Source organism: Lissotriton vulgaris, chromosome 12, assembly GCF_964263255.1.
Source record: "Lissotriton vulgaris chromosome 12, aLisVul1.2, whole genome shotgun sequence".
Classification (NCBI taxonomy): domain Eukaryota; kingdom Metazoa; phylum Chordata; class Amphibia; order Caudata; family Salamandridae; genus Lissotriton; species Lissotriton vulgaris.
The window spans coordinates 328,021,987-328,041,345 of NC_141700.1; positions in this window are offsets into that span (position 1 = coordinate 328,021,987).

Below are 19,359 nucleotides of genomic sequence, written 5' to 3' on the forward strand. Positions count from 1 at the left end.
AACAAGTGTTGATTAGTGAACAGAGGACCAGCGTTCCTCTGTCTCGTTGAACTGGAACAATGACATGCATGGGATGAGGTAGGGATGCAAAATTTTTAAAGTTGATTTTTAGCTGAATCAGGTTGAGTTTCAGACGTTAGACCCTGGTCTCAAATGTTTTCTGCATAACATTCAGAATTTGCCTGCTCCGCCGCTTTACGTTTACCCATGTTAGAGGTGAACACAAAGTGCTTAACAGATTCCAGAGAGATGGAGATAGAAACTTACAGTTCCCGGAAGTGAACTGAAGGCCCAGCCCAGATGATGACTGGCATAGACGGGTCTGTTCTTGGCCTGGTCTTCGCCCGGGCACTCGCCTAGACATGTCCTCTCAAGGGGGACCGCCTTCAAATTTAAATACAGCACCTCTGGGCGCACCTGGAAGAGGTGTGGCGCAGTGGCCAGGGCAACTGACGCTGGACGCTGGGGATCACAGTTCGATCCCCGGCTCCGGCGGCAGGGGTCTGCCCAGCACCATGTGACTCTAGGCAATAGCTCGCTTAATCTTCCCGATGGCCCCCAGCGCCTTGACACCTATGGGTAATTGTTCGCGTTTTACAAATAATGGAAATTAACCCCTTCACTGCGGCGGCAATTCCGCTGCAGTGATAAGGGGGCGGGGCGAAGTGTGGCGGGCGCATGCTGGTGACGGAACCGCTCCGTCACCAGCCGCAGTTGCGCTGTGCTTATGACGGAGCGGTTCCGTCACGGCCCGCCCATTCAATAGAACGTTCAGCGCAGGTGCGGAATCCGCGCCGCGCAGGCGTTCCGACCGGGCTGTGACGGAACCGCTCCGTCATCAGCACAGAACGACCGCGGCTGATGACGGAGTGGTTCCGTCACCAGCAGGGGAGGGGTTAATGGACATCGTCAGTGGCTCGTTCCACAAGGACTCGTGAGGCTTTGAGTCTTGCCCCGTCTCACCCGGAAATGCCTATGTAATCAAAAATGTTTTTAGAGGTCTGTGTAATTTTAAGATATTTACTTCTGGGCATAATTCGGGCAGCAGTCTGTTCCGTGGCTGAGCTGTAACCACAGAAAAAGCCCGTCCCCCCAGTCTTGCTCTCTGTTGTTTGGGTACCGTGATCAGGTAGGCAGTGGTCGAGCGAAGCAGTTTGGGAGGAACTTTTTTTAAACATATTAGATATATACTTTTAAATAGTATGATATTTTAGGTGGATAGAGGATTCATTTTGTGCTAGTTTTTGGCTGATAAAAAAAGTAACAAATAGTTTCTTGATTGCTATTGGTGCCCTCTGGGCGGCAAATGTGTATGTGTGGTTTCATAGCTGACAGTACTAAAGTGCTGCTGGGGGTCCTAATAGTGGGCTAATTGGCTATTTGGGGTTTGTTGTCACTGAAGAGTTCTGTTTTAACATATGCTGTTGTAAGGCGTTGTGTAGTAAGAACTGGTGAACAGTGCATTTGTCTATCTTTGGATTAACCTGTGGAGCGTCTAAATAAAAGATACATCTAGTCTTGACAATCAAAGGTAAACCAGAGTAAATAGCCATCAATGACGTTAAAAGTGGCTCTAAATTGTTATTGTTATTGTTAATGTCGGTTTATATAGCGCCAAATCACCGACAGGTCTCAGGGCGCTTTTGACCGCAATGACATAACAGCCCGGGCAGCAACGGGAGGCGAGTTGGATCTATACTGAGCTTAACGCTGTTCTAAATAGAGTTGTCTTTAGGGCTTTCCTAAAGCGAAGCAGGTTTCCTTCCTTGCGAAGAGCTTCAGGCAGCTCATTCCACATTTTGGACAGTAGGACCGAAAAGGATCTCCCTCCTTTTGTTGCTAGCCTGAACCGAGGACATACAAGCAACTGGGCCTCGGAGGACCTTAGGCTTCTTTCGGGCCTGTAGATGACTAGTCTTTACTTGATATAGGAAGGGGCTTGCCCATAGATAGCCTTGTGGGCTATGCAGAGACTCTTAAAAGCCGACCTTTGCGTCACTGGTAGCCAGTGAAGACTCAGCAACAGCGGGGATGCATGTGATCTCCTTGGAAGTCTGAAGATTAGTCTTGCTGCATCATTTAAGACTACCTGCAGTCTGTTTGTTAAGGCTTTAGGTAAGCCCAGGTAGAGCGCATTTTCGTAGTCCAGCCTCGACAGTATGGTGGCAGAAACTATCGTGCGGAGCATGGACTGGGAAAGAAGTGGAACAAGTTTGCGCAGTTGTCTTCTGATGCCGTTGCAGGTACCCACTACCGCAGAGATTTGATTGGTCATTGAGAGGGCGCCGTCTATCCTAATGCCAAGACTTTTGACCGCGGTTGCTGGCTTAGGGGTGGGCCCTAATTCCTGGGGCCAGTAGAGGTCACACCAGGGGGAGCAGGTGGATGACGCAATTAACACCTCTGTTTTCTCGGGGTTAATCTTCAGGAGGTTCCTGGACATCCAGTTGACTGTGTACCTGAGAATCTCCTGTGCCAGTGACTGGGCCCGTACGGTGTCATCTATGTTCAGCAACAACTGGGTGTCGTCTGCATAGTTAAACACCCGACAGCCCATCTCAACCAAGGTGCTTATTAATGGTTGCAGTTATAGGTTGAACAGTAAGGGGGACAAGGCGGAGCCTTGGGGTACCCCACATGTCAGATCTCCTGCTCCTGATACCTCCTCTCCCAGCTGAATCCTCTGGGTTCGCCCGGACAGGAAGGATTCCAGCCAGAGGTAGGCAGAGCCCCGAAACCCAAACCCGCCAACCTATCCAGGAGTATGGTATGGCTGACGGTATCAAACGCCGCTGATAGGTCGAAAAGTATCAGGGCGCTTGGTTTCTTTCGGTCAGCCAACCCTCCAAGGTCGTCCAGCACCGAGAGCATGACTAACTCGGTGCTATGGTGGGCACGCAACCCTGCCTGCATCTCATGGAGCAGATGGTTAGACTCCAGGAACGCAGCCAGGGACTTCAGAACATGCTGCTCAAGCACCTTGGATGGAAAAAGAAGCTGGGAGATGGGCCGATAGTTTTTTAATACTTTGGGATCAGCTCCGGCTTTCTTGATTAGGGGCTTCACTCGGGCCTCTTTAAAGCTAGCTGGCAGCTGCCCCGTGTTCAATGACCTATTTAGCATGGACAGAATGCGTTCTTCTAGGCTGAGGCGGGCTAGACGAAACACACTCGGAGGACATGGGTCGGCTGGAGAGCCTGACTTTGTTTTCCTCATTAAGGTTTCTAAGCTCAATGAATCAATCGGGGGAAAACTAGACAAGTACATTCCACCTGGAGTTTTGGCAGGATGTAGTTCAGTAGAGCCAAATCTGGTACTTGTTATTTCTTGTAAAATAGTCTCAACCTTCTCTAGGAAATATTTCAAAAAAGTATCGCAATTGAGGGTGGTCTCTATAGGTTGAGTTCTTTTACTTAGTTCCGTGAGGATTTTAAAAGTTTCCTTCTGAACGTTATCTGCCTTATTAATGCGATTTTCGTAGAATGTCGCTTTAGATTCCTGTATATGTTTTTTATAGGCCCGAAGCAACTGCCTATATTGTTCACAGGATTCGGGGTCTTTTTTTCTCCTCCAGTTTCTCTCAGCATTTCGCAAATCTTTCCTATGCTCTCTTAGAGCTGGTGTGAACCAGGGGGCTCCCTTCCCACCACTATTCATTTTCTGGGACTTCACTGGTGCAATCTGATCAATTGCCCTTGTTAGACCACCTATTAGATCTTTACACTCTTGGTCTATGTCGGCGCCTGGCGCCGTGGGTTGAGTGAATTCCCTAAGCGACAAAGTCAATGTTTGTGCATCAACATTTTTCCATTGACGAGTCTTTTTAATTTTTGGTGGGGGCTGTGGAGGTTTTGCGCCAATAGGGACATCGCAATATATCAGGTGGTGGTCTGACCAGATACAAGGGAGAACTTTTACTGAGGTGATCTTAGGATCCAACACCCAGACCAGGTCAAGGATATGGCCCTTTATGTGCGTAGGAGAGTCTACCAGTTGCCTGAAACCAAATGTTAGAGAAGGCAAATAAATGTGATACGAATTTGCCCGGCAGGTAATGCTATGAGGGGTTGCCAACAAAGTCTGTGGTGCCTATTTCAGGCTCCAGAACTCAGCCACTATATTATATTTTTGTTTTTACCTTGTGTAGGAGGTAGTAAATTAATTTCAAATATATCCCATAAATGACCAATGCAAGATAGACTGATGGGAGCAGATACATTTTGTCGTGCAGTGGTCCTATACAAGATGGGATAGTCCAACTGCACAGAAAGATCCATTGTATATTTACACAGTGGATTATGCAAGTCATTAATCATACATTCAAAAGGCCCATGACTGCTTTGATTAGTATTGATCTAAATCTGAGCAAAAGAAATACACAGTTTCTCCCAGGAAGGCCTGTTTCTAATATTTACCAATGCTAATGGCTGTAACAGAACCATACAGGAAAACGATGACTGCAAAAGAGCACAACAATCACTCACCGCTGCTCCACACTGAAAGCCGCATGTGCCTCGAAGCACAAATGAAATCCGCAAATAGCTCATAAAAGGAACACTGTGGCACAAAACCCTTACGGTTTCAAAGAGGCAGCTTAAAAACACCACACACAAGGACCCAAAATATTGTTGTTAACTCTGTGGCATCTAGTGCAAAAAGCTAATAGCTCAGCATGATATAGCTAAAGTCTCAGCTGGTGCAGGACATTTGTAACCTTAACAATGATAATGCCTCTTAAGCTGCTTGGATACACAGGGTACAGCAACCGACACAGTAAGTACTGGGATGAGAGCATGAAAACTCACAGCACCTTACCAGCAGCCAAAGAAAGAACATCTTCAAAGAAAGAAAAGAACTGTGGAAAATAGCCTGTAAGAAGATCTTATAATAGCACTGCAGTAAATCACCTCTGAAAATAAGGAGGGCATGTGCCCTGTTGCAATGCACGTGATTTAAATGTGTTTGTCTTTAAGAGAGTGAAACGAACTTAAAGCCACATAGAGGGTGGGGGATGCAAGAAAGGATCGCTTAATTTGCAAAAATCAATCACAAATAGCCCTTCTTATTGATTTTAACGTCTAATGTGATACACCAGACAGTTTTTAAACAATCCTCATTTTCGAGATCACATAAATCTCTCCATTATTTTGCAGAGCTGTAAGCAAAAGTGTTCAGCCTTTAATTCTAAACACTGTACTGTTTATTCTTGATTTAATATTGAATGCAACATATTATAATACCTAATATCTTTATACCATAAAAAACAATCACATAGGTGTAAACATGCAAGTCAGTAATGCCTTTTTCCTAAACACAACACATATCACACCATCCTCTTTGTTGTGTCATTGCACAACTTGTGAGTGTTTTCTCATCAAATATGTACAATTTTAAAACAGTAATAAACTATTACAAGTTGTTGACTTGTCATTTTGGTGGATCTATAGGCTGGCCCCACCTTCTTTAGGACAATTGTATTGTATTGTAATTGCATTTATATAGCGCTTACTACAACTTAACGAGGCGTCGAAGCGCTTTTTCTGTGAGTAGCACGCTACTCCGGGACCCATAGAGGATTAGTGTTGAATTAGTATAGTGAAACATGCAAGTACATTTTAAGTGGTGGATAGATTAGTCAGTTATTTGGATTTGGAATGATAGCAGAAGGATAGAGGACGACAAAAGTTTGTATTTATATAGCGCTTGTTGACGCACGCTATTCAGGAAGCCTACAAAGGATTAGTGGTGAATTAATATGGTGAAATATGAAGTTTTTTCAGTGGTGGATATTAGTCAGTTACTTGGAGTGAGAAGGATCGCAGAGGGATGAAAGGGGAAGAAAGATTTGCATTCATATAGCACTTGTTACCTCTGATGGGTGTTGAATCGCTCTTCTGGTGAGTAGCACACCACTCCGGAACCCATAAAGGATTACTGTTGAGATTAGTAAAGTAAACAAATATGAAGTAATTTGAGTAGTGGATATGTTATTCAGATATTGGGGTAGTATATTAGTATAGTTTAATATGGAATTTAAGAAGTGAACATGTTAGTCCGTTAATTTCGATTGAAAAGGATAGTGGAGAGATAAAAGTGAGAAAGATTATTATTATTTTTTTTTAGGTCTTAGCAATAGGAGGAGGCTTTTGGATGAGTAAAAAGGAGTTTTAGAGAGGAGGACTCAGAGGGAAGTGTTTAGAAAGGTTTGGTTAAGGGGATCGGTATAGTAAAAGAGGTGTCAGATTATACAAGGAGGGGTAGAGTAGGAGAGAGTCTAGAAAGGGTTATTTTGGCAATCATAGTAGTGGTATGGGGTTTGGGATAAAAGAGAGTGGATGGAGAGGATATATTGATAGATGTATAGGATGAGCGATAGAGTAGTGGATTGGAAGGAGTAGTAGAAGAAGTTTGAGATGAGTCAGAAGGTTGGGCTAGAAGATATATTGAGCGAAGTATAGGTTGAGAAATAGGGTAGTGCATTGGAAATGTTAAATTAGAAGAATGTGATAAATATGTAGATCCATAATTACATTGAAAGTATATGTGTTGCAAGAGTTACAAAGTGTGGTGGTGTGCAGTGTGTGTGTTGAGTGTTAGTGTTATTATGGTAGAAGGGAGAGGAGGGTGTTTGTTGGACAACTGATAGACGGTCTGTTAGGTGTCATTACAGCAGGGAGAGTGTGAATGGGATGTAGTTATGTATGGTGTTGATTGGTGTTGTGTTAGTGATAAGTGTATTGGTTAGTGGTATAGGATAGAGTTGTGTACTGTTTTTAGGTGATGGTGGATATGTGTGGTAGTTGGGATAGTAGGGTGTGTAGATGTGGTTTGGTTGGGTTTGTAGTGCAAGCTGGTACATTAATCTGTGCATAGTGGTATGCGTGGTGTACATTTGGTGTGAGTGTGTTGCTCTGTTTGTGGATGTGGATGGTGTGGGCTGGGTATTGCTAAATGAGAAAAAGGGCAGCATTTCTGGCCCTAGTCCCGACCAGTCTTGAACAGGCTCAAACCGGCTACTGCCCTTGTCCTCTCTGCCCTTAACAGGCTCAAACAGGAAACTGCCCTTGTCCTCTCTGCCCTTAGCCTCTGCGCCCGGACTGGGACGTCCTAAGCCTGCCCTTTTTTATAGCCCTAGTAATCAGGTGACCACTTCAGCCAATGGGAACCCTAGCCCTAACACTATCCAATCACAACACTAGCCCTAAAATCTAGGAACCAATAGGAGACCAGGACCTTACAGCCAATCTTAGCCTTAGTCCAAGCACCCAATCAGTTCAAAAACCCTGATCTCTACGTCCAATAAAGGCCCTAGCCCTACCAGGTGTCCCAGAACAAGTCAATGCAACCAATGGCACACATAGCCGTTGTCCCCACTTCCAATAGAAATCCTAACCCTAGTTAAAGTCCCAAACCTAGTCCAGCAACCAATCACACCAGAATCTCTAATCGTTACTTCCAAATAAAGGTCTAATCCTAGCCCTAGTCCCACCCTACTCCCAACAACCAATAACATAGGAAGCCCTAGTCCCTACTTCCAATAGAAATCCTAACCCTAGTCCTAGTCCCAACCCTACAATGATTGAATCACAGACCCTGAAACCAATCAGAACCCTCAAATACCCAACCAATGAGGACATTAACCCTAATCCAAAAGAAGCACCAGATACAACCACCAATCAGTGTAGACATGTACCAACCACTAGCAGACCATATAAGGGCCCAGCGATCTCAGACTAGGTTTGCTGACCAGGGAGTTGGAAGCTGCTTCTCCTGTTCAGAATCTCCTAGGAGACAGACATGCTCAATTCACACTTTGGACTTCAGCAGGTAAGGACCTCACTAACTTGAAAACTAACAATACTGTTTGAATAAAACGTTACTCCCCCTGCTGGCCAAAAAACGAAGTGCACAGGCCCTAGTAAAACACAGTTACACAGTTTAAACAGCTCACAGAAGCACCCTCTGATGTAGAAAAAATCCCTGTTGCTGGGAGGGGGGGGGGGGGTGGCAGAGGGGCTGGTTTCACTGGCTTGTGAATACAACATGGTGGCTGGGAGTGCACTGTTTTAACATACAGGTCTTAGCACAGAGCAAAGGAGAAATTTGGAGGGAACACAGAATTGTCACCGAGGAATGAGAGGGGCAAAATACAGAGGTTGGACTGCAAATCCCACAATTCAACACACTAAATGCTGTCTCCTTACCACTTCCTGGACTCTGCTTACTGCAATCTGGGGCACAGGTAGTCCGCAGATAACTTGCACCTCATACCAATCCAAGCCATTCATACACCATTCACTAGTGCAACAATACAATAGCTCCTGGAATTACACTACAGGGTTGAAGGATCAGTCATTGTATAAGTGAGCTTTATATTTGTTCTAAGTATTCATCTCCTTCTTTTCATGTTTGAGACTCCCACACGCACACACACACCACACATATTCCCCATTTATCACTATTAGATCCATTCCATGTAATCCTTGGATTTCATTCGTCAATTGTGCCTCAATTTTACTTGCCAGTTGTTTCCTCACCTTTATGTTTGAGTTTCACTCCTAAATAGTCTCAGCTTAATTTCAAATGTAAACTTCAAGCTTCTTATCCAAACTCTGATGTCTAGAACAGTGTTTGTTGCCCCGTATTGAGGCACCAGGTTTTTTAATTTATTGCCAACAAGAAAAAGTCCCTTTTTTTAATTTGCACACCTATAACACACCGTTTTTCATTTTGGTTTAATCTATATCTGCTCACTCTATGCTCTACAGTAGGGGTGACTAATTTGGATGCATGAAGGCTGTAGGGACTTTAGATTTGTTTGCACATCCATATGAAATAAATGTACCTACGATTAATATAAATTGGAATTATTAACATGGTGTCTATCCTGTTAGTGTTACTGGTCAAGTTCTCCTGGCCCTGCCTTACACACCCTTTCTAGACTAAGATGTTTTTTAATCAAAATTAAATGTGTTCTAGCTTCTCAAGCTCTAGTGTTAAGTTTCCCACACCCTCTCAAAACTTTATTTAGCTAATTACATCGCTATATTGAAGGGAATTCCTTGGAAAAATCATTGGGGCTCTTTCCTGGTATGATACTTTCAAGTGATTGCTTGGATCTTAGTATTGCTGTCGTCTTGTGTTCTGTGATACTTTCGGTTTCCTTTTGTTCCCCATTGTTATAACCAGTCTGTGTTAATACTCATCTCACTTATTTAGCTTATCAACAAAATATGTAGTATGATTCATATTAAAACAAATTTAGTAGTTGCAGAAATTAGAGCACGTTTGTCTAAAGATTGAAAATAATTGTGTTTTAGGTCTCGCGTACTAACAGCTTTAACTGTCTGGTATCTAAAGACTTATTGTGTACAATCTCAATAATGTATGTTCCTTGGTGCTCATTGTGCCCATTGAAGATCACCAAGAAGTACAGAAATATGGAGACAGGCTTTGGAGCACTTTGTACCTTTTTGCAAAATAGAAAAACAGGGTTTGCTCAATTTGCTGCAGCACAATATATGTGTGGAGGACAAAAAAGAAGGAGGTGCTGCAGTGCACTCGCAGTGTAATTCGGAAGAAGTCGGATTACATACATTGCCCCGCAGTCAGAGAAAATGTTCACTAACCTTTCTGGATTATATGGAATGCACTGATAAATTCTGCAAAGTGACTGGTAAAAAAAATATTGTTTTGCACTGGATTGTCACTACACATGCCATGTTAGGGTCTGTCAGTTAGTGCAAATGTATGTACACAAGTACCTCCTCGTTAGTCTTCGTCGCCACATGACTTAACAAAGTGAGCTTCAGCTCCACACCAGAACCCTCCAAAGCAAAAAAGTCTGCCTCCCATCCCTTCCCAATATGGCCGACCCATTACCACCTGACCTCTATAAGAGGCGGGCCGGCCCAACCCCTCAGCCTGAAACTACCAAGCACAAACATGAAGCCGATAGCCAGACAGGGAGGGAGGGATGGGAACTCATGTGGCGAGGAAGACTATACTCGGAGTAATGAAGATTACCGGTAAGTAACCGGGGCATTACACCAGGACTAAAGCAATCTCTGTTATCTGGAAATATTGGTAAAATATTTCAGCCACTCCAGTGGAATTCATGCAGCATGCTTATTTTGTAATGGAATGGTTTGACAACCTGGAGTTAAGGGGAGTTCTTCATCTGTGGAGCGTGTTATGCCCCTGCTTTGTTATAACAGTCACAGCCCTGACTTGGCGCTTTAGTCTCTCAGGGCCTAGTCAGCTAAGCTCATACACCATGCAAAGCGCGGCAACAAATCAATTGCTGCGCGTGGGCCTATCGCGCGCGCTTCATGCACAGGCCTCCGGGGAGCCGCAAAGCTCCTTGAAAATATTGTGCTGCGATGGCCTCGCTGGCTCGCTTCTTTCATCCTCTCCTTTCTGCTCTGGCAGCTTCTCGTTCCAGAAACACCCCTCGGCCATATTTCACTTCCACGGGCATGAGACCAGCGCTCTACTCCATGTTTCTTCCTCGGCGAGCAGAAATGGCATCCTCTTAAACGGCAGAGGCGCCCTCTTTTCTTCCTGCCGTTTTTTTTTTCTCGCTATGAGCTCTAACAAATGTATGCTCAGTTTTATAAACAATGCCTCCGCAGCGCTGGCACTTTATTACACATCTGTTGTATCTTTTCTAGCCCATTGTCTTCCTCGCAGTGCTTTTGAAACCTTTGGGGCGTTTTCGAAAACCGAGTTTGCAGCCATTATTCTTGCTCGTCGTGTCCCATTCACACCTACAGCAAAGCCTGTTTTTTTTTTTACATTTACTCTGTTATATTTCAAGAGATGCCAGTGTTTCTTAAACAGCCTAATTATAAGATGAGAACAATAATAGATGATTGGAGCTCCACATAGTGCTAATGTACTGCCTGGATAATTAAAACCTCTGCATTATGTATGTGTTCTCTGAATGTGTAACTCAGTTCAACAAAGAACAAAGGAGTTTGATATGTTTTACAGACGAGCTATCCTAGCCCTGATGGAACACTCAGCTAGCAGCTGAGGCATTAGTGCTGAAGGCAGCACCACTGGGGGCTAATAAAATGTAATAAATATCCTGATATTAGCCTTTGTCATGGTGAACAATGAACACTCCACCCATAAAAATGTATATTTTTCCTGCAACCCTGACCTTCATTTCACGGACGCAGGATAGGCATAGTATGCTGTAGATTGCAGAGGTTTTGGCAGGGCAAGAAATGGAGAGTCATGTGGTAGGGGAACCAGTCCTTTAAATATGTATGTCTCCCATGTAATGCTGTTAGTTCCAAGACAGCTGGATAGGATAAAACTAGGGCCTGTACAGATAGCAGCCTTCAAAATGTGGAATTGTATGAAATGCCAGATTCTGCATATTTTCTTTAATTTTTATGGGGGAGTTTTATATAGCGCAAACTCGATCCAAAGATATCAGGTATCAGAGAGCTTTACATGAGCACCACTTTCTTTGCAGACAGACACATTCATTTTTGTTAGGCATGAGGAGATTAAGTGATTTGCACAGAATCCAAGGATGCTCAGCGTCGTTGCCGAGACTCGAACCCGGGGGCATATTATCAAGGGGGTTTATCTCCGCTTTTTTGGCTTTAAAAGCCAAGAAAGCGGAGATAAAATGATCTCCCTATTACCTAGCTGTCGCTAACACCAGTTAGCGACAGCTAGTAGGAGATAGCGACCATCTTGGAGAGGTGGAGAGGTGTGGCTCACTGGTTAGAGGCAGCAGACCTGTAAGCAGAGAACAGCCTGGGACCAGGGTTCAATTCCCGACGCGGCAGGGTTGTGGACCAGGGGTCAACAGACTTGATAATTCTCGCCTCAGTGCCTACTCTAACCTGGGAACACACTCGGTAACTCTGGGCATTAAGCTTGCCTCATCTCTACAACGGCCCCCCACAGACGCCAGGGATGGCTGGTTTCGCCCTGGAGATACCCAGTAAGGAACCATCTCACAGGGAAAACCAGGACGGGTTCCCCAGCGGTCTACAGCGCCAGGACACTCCGGTAGAGTAACAGTGCGCTTTACAAATATCCCACATTTACATTTACATCTTGGGGCCTGCTTTGCATGTCAGTGATATTTATCACTAATGACATGCAAAGTGGGCGTGCCAAGATGTTAGCGACTGAAAACAGTCGCTAACATCGCTATCTCCTATTACCAACTTTTGGAGATATTCGCGCTATGCGCGAATATCTCCAAAAGCTAACACCTGCCCTGAGCAGTTCTTAGCCATGTTATCCAATGGGAGGTGGATAACATGGCTAAGAGCATTAGCTCGGTAATGCATGAATATCGCTGACTTTTCAGCGATATTCATGCATTGCAGCGATTTTTATCGCATTTGCGATAAACCTTGGTAATACCAAGGTTTATTTGAGGTAAAAATCGCCGCAGCTCAGCGGTAAATTTTTGTCTCTAACCAAGCAATAGCGATAATTATCGATATTGCTTGGTAATATGCCCCCCGGTTCCTCAGCTTCGAGGTAGAACACTCTACATATTGTTACGTTTGTGGAGTTTCTCACTTTTCTTATGTTCCAGGCTAAGCAGTTGGCTATGTTTCAAGGGAGTGCAGTTTTAGCTGGTTAAAACCCCCTTAAACTAATATGTGCATAAAAAAATCAACATGTCCTTTTTACACAAACGTCCACTAGCTAATTGGATTTTAACACTGCTAAACATTTTTTTTGCAAACCATGTATTGCCAACGTGGGGATGTATTAAACACTGGCTGCAAAAATCCGTTCAGAATTTGCAACCAGTATTTTTGCAACCAATATTGAATTTTATGTACTGACCTATATACTAATAGGTCGGTTCATAAAATTCTGATCTGGAGCAGGTCATAATCCAACCTGCCTCATGAATATTAATGAAACAGTTCACAAATTGCGATCCAATCTTGTTGGTGGATATCAGACATGGTGCCTATCAAGTCCAGTGAACCACTGTGTCGGTGATTAAGTAAACTTTTTTTTTAAATGCAGCCCTTGAAGGAAACAGTACCATGTATTAAAAGACGAGCTTACGTTTGAATAACTATTTTTCAGTTCATTTGAGTTTTGGCACGGTCACCTGGACCACTGCTTACTTCTCAACAAACTTTTCTTGTACATACACAAAGGGATGGGGTCCCACTTGGACCTTTTCCTTTTTGTGAATGGCTTACTACCCTAACAGCCTGATTCATCATAGTGCCGTTTTGCGAGTTTGAAATAGCGATTCATAAGGAATCGCTATTCCAGATTCGCAAAACGGCATTCATGTAGGAATCGCAAAAACAAAAGCGATTCCTACATAATACTTATTTGCGATTAGCAAATTGCTAATCGCAAATAACTCCCCATTCATTCCTATGGGCCAAAAGGCCCATAGGAATGAATGGGGAGTATTCCTTATTTGCGATTAGCAATTTACTAATCGCAAATAAGATAGCGATTTAAAGGGTGCCAGGGGTGTCCAAAGGACACCCTGTAGCACCCCTTAAAAGTAAATACGAACAGGTGTTGCGCACACACATGTCCACAGGACATGTGTGTGTGCAACATGCAACTTAGAAAAATGCTTTTAAAAGCATTTTTCTAAGTTTTCGCTATTTACCACGAGGTTTGACCTCGCGGTAAATAGCGGGCCGAAATTGCGAATTCGCAATTTTCAAATGGATGATGAATTGCATTTAAGGAATCTCAAATTGAGATTCCTTAAATGTAATTCCTCGCAAAATAGCGAAATCGCTATTACCGATTTTTGCATTTGGGATGATGAATCCCAAATGCAAAAATAGCGCTCGCAAAGGGCAAGATTCTCAGAATCTGGCCCTTTGCGAGCCCATTTCGGCTTGATGAATCAGGCTGTAAATCTGGAATCAGTAACTTTTGAGTTTTTCCACCCAGATTTCAATTGCAAAACACACTGCATGTCCTGCCTTGTCTCAGTGGTGGCAGGTGAAGTTTAAAACTGGAAGGGTGCAAAATGAAACCATGAGTTTGCCTGCGCGATCGTAGCAAGCAAACATGACAGTCCTGAGAGAATTTGGTGGATGCTCGGAATCGCATACTGAGTACCCCAAGACAGCACTATAAATCCTGCTAACAGAAGTATTTGCTGTACAAATGGCAGTAACATAACAGCTTGAGGAATCGAAGAATAAGGGGGGAGGCGGGGGGGGGGGGGGGGTGGGGGGATCTGAGGAAAAAGATGTAAGGGCAGGAAATGAGGTCACATAAAAAAAATCTCCGAAATAAAGGGCCACCGCAGTTAGAAACATCCAGGGAATGAATGGATATATCACAAGGATTAGGGGCATATATTCAGGTATAAAAAAGCAGGTGACACGTCTCAGCAATAAGGCAGCACTGTTGGACTTAAGACAATGTGATCTCTACGGAAACAATGGGATGTTTCAAAAAAGAAATCATAGGCACATTCCAGGTAAAATACAGCGTTTCACAGGAAGTACTGAGTAAACTCTCAAGCAAGAAGCGGATATCTATGGGAGAGTGGTGCATTCCAAGTAATAAAGGATGACCCTCAACAAGCAGACACATTGTGCTAAAAAGGCCACATTTTTCTAAGTGGCTGTAGAGGGGCAGCAGAGAAGGACGGGGGGGGGCATTTTGTGTTAACGAATATCCAGATGTCAGTGATCTTGAAAAAAGGGATTGGGCCTCACCTTCGATAGTCGAGCTCAGGAGAGCAGGGCTGTCTGCAGCAGGCACAAGGCCCAGCAATATTAAAGGAAGACACATGTACTTATCAAACATACACACACTTTTGTATCCTACAACTCTGCAATATATTTTTATCAGTTTTGGAAGAATGAAAGACTGAGTTCACCAGTCCAAGATTTATCCTAATGTTCAAGCTGCAAGCCTTAACCCACTGAATTATCTATCTCAATTGTACAAGCTTCATTTAAAAATACAACTTGAAACCCTAAGAATGGGCACTCAGTGGGTTCATGCGCCACCCAATAGTGATAACATTTGAGGGCCTGATTTAGATCTCGTGGGATGGGATACACTGTCACAACTGTGACGTATATCCCATCCACCAAAATATGAATCCCACTCCATCCTAAGGGATTTATATTTCGGTAGGCAGGATCTCCGTCACTGTTGTGATGGAGTAACCCATCCCCTGAGATCTAAATCATGCCCCAAGTCTTATTCGAATGAGAATGTTCACAGTCTGCTTCAAAGAGGTTGTTAAATTATATTGCGGAAAAAAGCTGCAGAAAAATGTGGTAGATAAATGATGTATGTTTATGGCCAAGGGCTTAGCTTGTTTCTGATTTACAATTGCTGCTAACCAATCATTAAGAAAAGTGCATCTATCAAAAAAAAACTCAAAATTTACTTTATTCGGTTAAAATTTCAAACCATGAAAGTGCAGTTCACATTATATATCTACTTTAAAACATTATGTTCAATTCAAAAGGTTAATTACAATTCATATACCATTCACAAGAAGACCATGGGCCACCATATAGAACACGTTCCTACCAAAGACATCACTTGGTGTATAAATAAATAGCTAAAAAGTTTGTCACATACCAATAGCCATTATATAAAAAATCAATTTTGTCGAGGGAACTTAAGATATACAGAGCCATAACTAAAAAAGTAGTCTATTCCTACGCCTAATTGCCCCTGTAATGTAACTGGCAACACCAAAACAAACAACTGGGGAACTCAGCATTTGCAAATAAACTATTGCTGGCCTAACTTGCTCCAAATTATGCCCTCTTAAAAATGGTATGATAAATTTCCTGCGTAACGTAACGTAAAAATCGCAGACAAATATCGTATGGAGGGTATTCTGCACTGAGAAACTGTTGCAGGGACAAGGACCCAGCGACCCCTCTTTAGAGAAGCCTTTTGGGAACGATAGTAACCAGGACACCATATTATACTTAAATCTGATTAGAGCAAATAAGTGATAAGGCTTGTTTATAACAGTCAGATATGGCTGCATCTGCCTACCTAGGCTCAACAAAACAAAGCTCCTCACTGAAGGTTTGGCTAATTCCCCTTCCTCCCTCATTAACATTGCTCTATTCAGGAACTGCTGCTTCAATCCTCTAATGGCAGCCTTACCAAGAGCTTTGGGACTTAACAATAATTCAAGACAGCCAAGTGAATCCATTTGAGTCTTAATATAGTGGATCCAAGGAATCTCAAGCCCTTTGTCTAATGACACGCAGTCCTGAATGATAAGCTGATTCAAATTGTCTGTCAGTTGCGCCCAAATTCTCAGCCAACATAGTAGTGGGGCAATTGCGATTTGATCTGTAATAAAACCAGTGCCTAAATCCTCATGGAGGTTAAAAATTTGGAGTAGAGGCCGGAAGAGACAGTAACCTACAGAAAAAATGGTTTTCAACTGCCTGTATGTCACCGGTCTCAGTGTAACCGCATCCGTCACTCCCATATGTCACCATTGGGAGGCACTTGGCATCATAAATCTACATGAGGGCCGGCAGAGGTCTGGAACCTATTCTTCTTGCAAACCCTAGTATTGCTCTAGTGGCCCTGGCAAGAATGTTCTTTTTATGTGCGTGCTGTGTCACCCATGAACGCCTTTCGTCAAAGAGGATGCCTAGGTATGGGAAGGCGGGAACTTTCATGAGTTTCAGCCCCTTACAATAAAATATAACCATCCTTGCCCTAGCCGTACCAATCAACATTGAATGTGATTTTTTAAGATTTGTAATTAAATCTAGAGAGACCATAAAATCAATAAAACAATCTAAAAGAGATTGCAACCCCCGTGACGTCCTTGCTACCAAAACCGCATCATCTGCGTATAATAATGCCGAGATCATTTTTGAACCTGCTTTTGGGACATCTTTGCAGGAAGAAATCAGGGCGTCCCCGAGTTTAATAATGCAAAGTGTGAACAACAGGGGTTTACCAAGATGCACCCCCTGGTGCACCCCTCTCTTTACGGCCCATGCTTCTGTTAGGCTGCCGTCCTCATTATAACGGACTGCAGCCGTAGTATTTTCGTGAATGGATGCCAAAAAGGAAATCAAAGCCGGCTCCAGCCTGATGCTATCAAGGGAAGCCCATAGTTTTTGCCTATTTACAAGATCAAAAGCAGTGGATAGATCCATATATGCCAAATGGATGTCCCCACGCTTCACAACAGTATACTTCCCAATTACTAGGTGGAGATTAAGGCATTGTCCCATCGTGCCCTTTCCCTGCCTAAATCCATACTGAAGATCAGAGATGATGGAATTTTTGTCTAGCCAGTCTGTTAACTGGGAAGGAACAACCTTCCCCATTATCTTGGCTGCGGAATCCAAGAGTGAGATCGGTCTATAACAGGCCGGATCCTCTCTTGAGCCCTTTTTAAACATAGGGATGATTACCGCCTTAGCCCAGGATGGGGGGAAGCCAACCTGTGTTGCAGAGTTAAAAACAAAGGTTAAAATCTTATTCCATACAATGGGATCTGCCCTGTAAAGATCAGCCGGAACACCATCTGGGCCTGGAGCCTTACCCCTTAATGTTGATAAAATTGGTTCAGTAACTTCCCCTTCTGAAAACCAAACATTTGAGGCATGGGTGGATACCCCTTGCCAGCTAGATAGCCCTTGGGTCACATCAGAGTATATACCCCCAAAGAGTTCGACCCACCTTTCCAGAGGGATAAGACAGTCTGTAATGGAGTTAGTTGATTCCTCAAACGTTGGATTATTAACCACTCTCCAGAATCTGGTGCTATTAGTCAAGACGCTCACTTTGCTGAGTTCGTCCCGGGCCTTTTCTCTTAGCTGCAACTTTCTAGATTTAACTGCAGTTTTATAGGCCCTCCTAAGCTGTTTAACCCTATTAGCATCCATTGGGGACTCCTTCAACTGCTCCATAAGATCAGTGTGCGCACTGGCACATGCTTGGTCAAACCAATTCTTATATTTCTTGGGCCTTGTTTTACAATGGATCAGCAGATTGGCTGCCACCTGTCTTGTAATACGGTCAAAAGCACCTAAAATTATGGACGGGTCCGAATCCTCATCCATACATGCTCCAAAATCCTCCTCACAACTCTTGAATAGGATTTCAAGAAAACTTTCCGGAGTAATTACCTCCCATCTTAGCCTCTGTGCTTGGTCTTTTGGAGCAATATTGGAGTTGGATATATGTGACAAGGGTTTAGATTTCTCCACGGCCAAGATGTTAATGTCCAGGGTCAATGGGTTATGGTCACTCAGGCAGCTATCTGAAACACAAAAGGTACCTAATAGTCCCATCAGTAGGCCTGAGACAAATATAAAATCAATGATACTTTGGTATATGTAAAGGGCAGAACAGGTTATAGGCAGATAAAAAGCTCTCTAGAAAGGCCCCAGACTTAGTGTGTTCAAAGTGAGTTATGCCCTGTGGGCCATGCTCCTCCTCCAGGCTTAACAAACAATTGGTAGGACAAACGTGAGTATTAAAATCACTGAGAAGTAATAAATGGTAGGGTGCGTCATCCCTGGCCTCATAGTCATCCAAAAAGGTAGAGACGAATCTTAAATGCTCCAAATCATCAGTTCTTGTGAATGAGTTATAAATATCAACCACTAAAGGGGTTGGTACATTTTCACCTGTTAATTCAACTGCTAAGATATTTGGTGTAGCTATCAACAGACCCTAAAGGAAGTCCCACAAAATGATGAAAAGAAAAGACACTTAGGGGATTATGTACAAGGAGCTAACGCGGCCGTAGCGTCAGTTTTCTGATGCTACGCCAGCTGTTTTTTTATTGCCGTATGTACAAGTTGCTGCTAACCGCGGTTAGCGACAGCATTCTGACGATATTGTCCTTCTGTTAGCGATAGCTAACAAAAATAAGATGCAATGTAGGCGTCAACATGTTAAAACCTCCGGTAACCCCATTTCGCACTATGTTTAATGATTGCCGGGCCCGCTAAACGTAAAAAAATTAGCCGCTAATGTCTGTTAGCGGCTGGTTTCTAAGGCCGGAAAAAAGGTGGTCTTAAAAATGGAGATAAAAAAACAGGATATAAGGGGGAGTATTCCAGAACCACATTTGACAACCCACTGATGCCATGGAGGTACTGCTCATGCAGCTTGGGGCACCAAGAAGACCAAAACAATCACTGCCACCGCCCGCCCCCAGGACCACCATAGAGGCAGCGCCAAAAAAGACATCGGGTCTATCGTCAACGCATCACCCTGATAGACCTAATACCAGAGGATGTGATAGCCCACTACAGGCTGAAAAGGTCCTCCATCCTCTGCATATTGATCCAGATAGCACCCAGGCTGCAGGCACCAACACAGCGTTGCAACAATATCCCTCCGCAG